This window comes from Suricata suricatta, chromosome 7 (genome assembly GCF_006229205.1).
Source record: "Suricata suricatta isolate VVHF042 chromosome 7, meerkat_22Aug2017_6uvM2_HiC, whole genome shotgun sequence".
NCBI classification, from domain to species: domain Eukaryota; kingdom Metazoa; phylum Chordata; class Mammalia; order Carnivora; family Herpestidae; genus Suricata; species Suricata suricatta.
In genome coordinates this window covers 12,949,228-12,953,467 of record NC_043706.1, presented here as the reverse complement: position 1 = coordinate 12,953,467, position 4,240 = coordinate 12,949,228, and the positions used below count along the sequence as shown (strand labels likewise).

The window sequence follows — 4,240 nt, the reverse complement described above, 5'->3', positions numbered from 1 at the left end:
TATATTATTGATGCATTTGTGCATGCATGTATGTATGTTTATGTGTTCTGTTCTTTTGCAGAAATAAACCCCGGAAGGGTAAACCAGAAACTGAGTCACCTACAACAGATGTGGGGAGGGGATTGGGGTAGAGAAGATGGGAATACAAGTGAGACAGCCCTGAGAAAGCCCTTTTATATGGTTTTGATCTTGAATCATGAAAATGTGTTATATGGTGAAAAGCAAAATGAAGCAAAAAAAGAAAAAAAATGAATGTGTTAACTAGGCCATTTAAACAATCATCAGAATGAGAGAGATTCTTTTTTTATTTTAATCTTCTTAGAACAGAGAGGTTCTTGGGTTGAACTTGACTTCATAAAGATGATAAGCACAAGACAACCCACTGGTGCTCACCGACCTCTGGAAATATCAGTAAATTCAGAGAATGAGAGCTCAGTTCGGGTGCCCAATGGTGGGCAGCCAGCCAGCTCTGGAATTGTCTGGAAGGATGGATGAAGACTGCTGACTCTGGAGATGTGGCAGACTTGTGGAGCTCGACACTTCCCACTTCCCAGGAGAGCAGCTGGATCTCTCTGAGCCTGCTTCCTCATCTGTAAGGCAACTGTAGTGAGACCTTTCCCACAGATACTGTAAGACTTACATGAAATAGCACACAGCAAGATACTGGTCCACACAAATTAGCTCATCCCTCCTTTCTGAGGAAGGACAGACAGAGCCCAGGAAGAAGTGATGGCCATGAGGTCAGGTGGTCCCTGTAGGCTAGGGCAGGAGAGGGTCTCAGGAAGAAAGTGCACTTTTCCTTATGACATATCTAGAAAATTCACATTCCAGTCTCCCAGACTCTGTGAACACTGCAGAGAGAAGGTTCATATAGGGGGCAGGCGGAGACATTTCCAGGGCAATACACCGTGTAGAGAGGGGAGCCCAGGGGAGCCCAAGAGCACCTGCTCAGGGACCCAGAATTCAACCCAGTCCCTTCTGGCCTCCACTGTCTGCTTCCTTCTTTCTCTGCAGTATGGTTTCCCTTCCTCTCTGGAATTCTCCAGAAATGGCTGGAAAGGAATTGAGATCACTTTGTTTTCTTTTGAGCTCAGACTCATGCAGGTGACTCAGTGTCTGTAACCGGGGAAGAAAGGAGCTTTGAAAATGCTGGCAGAAAGACGTTTAAATCTTTGAGCCTGAGTCGGGATGCTACTGAAGACTAGCCTGCGGATTATTTTTTCATTGATATGATTTTGTCTCAGGAAGAGGCCAAGACACAGAAGTCCTGGTTCCCGGAATTGTCAAAGGTGTCTGCAACCCAGGGACAAAGTATGGCTGGGGATGCCAGCAGGAAGCAAAGGTAGCTCCCGCTCTTGGTTCCGAAGTTGCTGCCCATAGAAACGGAAGGGAGGTGGACAGTTACTTTTGGAGGTAGACTGATTAAGGAAAATTTTTAAAAATCTCTAGAGCATTAAAGCACATTAATCTTGAAGCTGGATTCATTCATTCATTCATTCATTCATTCATTCATTCATTCATTCATCAAATAAACCTGAGTTGCATACCCAGTACATCAGCTTGCATTCTAGTTGGGAAGACAGACACTAAGGAACCTACCTGATTAAGGTATTTGTCACGGTTGAGAGGAGAGCCCACTTCAAAAGGGATGTCAAGTTCTTAGGTTTGGAAGGAATCTCAGATATCAACACACCTTACCCCTCATGCTGCAGATCGAGATGCTGAAACCCAGAGCAATTTTACCCAAAGCCACACCGATGAGTGAGGGCAGAGCCTCGGGTAGGCTCCGGGTCTTCAACACTATTTTCCATCACAATCTGCTCAACTGGTGCTTGAGAAGGAGTAAAAAAAAAAAAAAAAAAAAAAAAAAAGGTATATATTTATTTGGTATGGTGGAGAAGGTAAATCGATAACTTCATTTTTTCTTCCTTAAAATTCTGGAAGAAAAGAATTCTTTGAGGCCAGGTGCTGGGTGGGTAGGGAGAATGCATTAATCATTTCATGACTCACTCACAAACATGGGCTTCTTGGGATCACATCCACTAAGATCGTGAAGGGAAGGCTTCAGCGTGCTTGGCCATGCTAATGAAAGATGAGTCACCTTACTATCTCGCATACTGGTTTCCTTTTCAAAATATGTCTCTCTGAAATAAAAAGGCCTCGCTCTCGTGGTTGAACTTGGATTCACTTGGTCTCTATGGCAACCACAGCGAATCCCCACAAGTCACAGGAAAAGGGCACTTGACATCCTGAAGCACAATAGACAGACCCTTTATATCACAGCCACCCCGTCCCCGCTGGGAGGGAAGGAGACACTACCAAATCCACCTTCCAGAGCTGCAGAATCAAATCCTCTTGCCCCCAGCCCGAGTCCTGAATCTTGCCAAGTCATCACTCAGGAAAATCATTACCCGGGTCCGCTGCCGATCGCCCTCTGACACTCTCCCGGACCACCCTCTCCCCCAACCCAAACAAAGTGGGATGCAGTTACGATGTAGACGTATCAGAAATTGCTTCGACAGCATAAGGCAGACAATGCAAATGAGCAGTGGCTCTAACTGGTTTATTCTTTCACATGAAAAGTCCGGAGGAAGGCAGCCTAGTGCACCTACAGCCGCTCAACGAAGCCTTGAGGAAAACGAGGCCCCTTCCAGTAGACGGATCCGCACCGCCCATCCCCAGGGAGGACTCCCATGGTACAGGAGCTTCTCACGGCCTCAGCCCAGGTGGAGGGTGTGACGGGTGAATGCCTACTGTCTTTAAGGAGGTTTTACTACAATCGCCACGCGACATTTGCACTGACATCTCATTAACTAGCACTTAATTACTTGGTTACACCTGGCTGCAGGGGAGGAAGGGCAATAGAGTCTGGATTCCTGAGAGCCCTGTGCCCATTTCGAAAGTGAAGGTTCTATCGTGAGGGTAGAGGGGGCCGGCAGCAGCTGCGGTCCCTGGCATCCTGTGTGATCTGGGTTCTTGAAGAGCTGCACGAACACTTTTTTTTTTTGCATCTCAGTCCAAACTGCAGCTCAGTTTTAGCTCCTCGCTCTGGCTCACAAGCCCACTGCTTCGGGTGACGATATGCTAGTGACCTTGGGTGACAATACTGGTGGGGAGACGAGCTCTTGGGGCAGGAGCAGTGATATGCTAAGCGGAGGGAGGCTCCCCCTACCCCTGAGGACCACTGGCCGATGGAGCTGGAGTCAGAGCTCGGGTTCCAGACCCTGATGGGGGGCGGGGAAAAACCGATATGTCCACAGCTGGTAGCTCCGCTGCCAGGGGCTCAGGGACATGGACACGACGTCTTCTGCTGGATTGTTTGTGGGGTAATGCTGCTTATCTACCCCCAGGGATTAGGGAGGGTCATATTTTAAGGCACCCTGGCATTTACAGCTTCAAGGAAGGAAGACCTAGCAAAACAACTTGGAATATCTCTTCTCAGCTTTGAAGTTTCCAAAGAGCATTTCGAACATTTAGCAGAAATAATAGATTGTCACGGGGCCCCTGGGTGGTCCCATCAGCATCTTTTGGCCCAGGTCATGATCTCACAGTACCTGAGATCAAGCCCCACATTGGGCTCTATGCTGATAGATTCTCTCTTTCTCTCTCTCCCCCTACCCCACTTGTGCTCTCCCTCTCTCTAAAAATAAATAAACTTAAAAAAAATAATAGGTTGTGAGAAAGAGCTTTCGTACCTCTACGTCTGGCTCCCAATTCTTGAAAGCAAATGTTTCTGTCTTACCAACAGATTTGAGGAAAATGCTTGATCCTGAAGGTACAAAAGCCAACGGGCAGGGCTCTTAAGTGTTGAGTCCATCTGGGGACAGGAAGGAGTGCCAGGGAGGAGGATAGCAGAGGAGAAGTGACGGAGGGCTGCACCTCTGCTGCCCCCAGCCCAGTCTGCAAGGTGCAGTGCCGCAGAGTGTGGGAGTTTGTGTCCTGGATTTCCCCTGGGACTCTGAGCGGCAGTAGGCACCTGTGATGTCTCTTGCTTCACTGTGATGTAGGAGAGATGTGACGGCCTGGAACAGCTGGGGAGGGGGGCTGCAGGTGATGTCATAGCAGTCCCTGCAGGCTGATGGGGCACAGGGCTTTCTCAAGGGGCTGAGTGACAGGGGACTCGAGGTCATTGCGCTAAAGACAAGGCAATACATGGAGCACAAACCCAGGCCAAAAGCACCCCCACTGCCCCCCAGTGCCTGCCTCTTCATGATCTCCCCTGGATTTAGAAGCAGTCTCC

General features: G+C 48.5%; 1 long non-coding RNA gene across 1 annotated transcript; it reads right to left on the bottom strand.

The window, feature by feature from the left end:
• Positions 1–286: 286 nt before the first annotated feature.
• On the bottom strand, positions 287–1,847 carry LOC115296923. The gene is made up of 2 exons (XR_003911144.1): positions 1,600–1,847; positions 287–590 (listed from the first exon to the last, which is right to left on the bottom strand). It is a non-coding gene; the product is annotated as an uncharacterized LOC115296923 (long non-coding RNA).
• Positions 1,848–4,240: the final 2,393 nt, after the last annotated feature.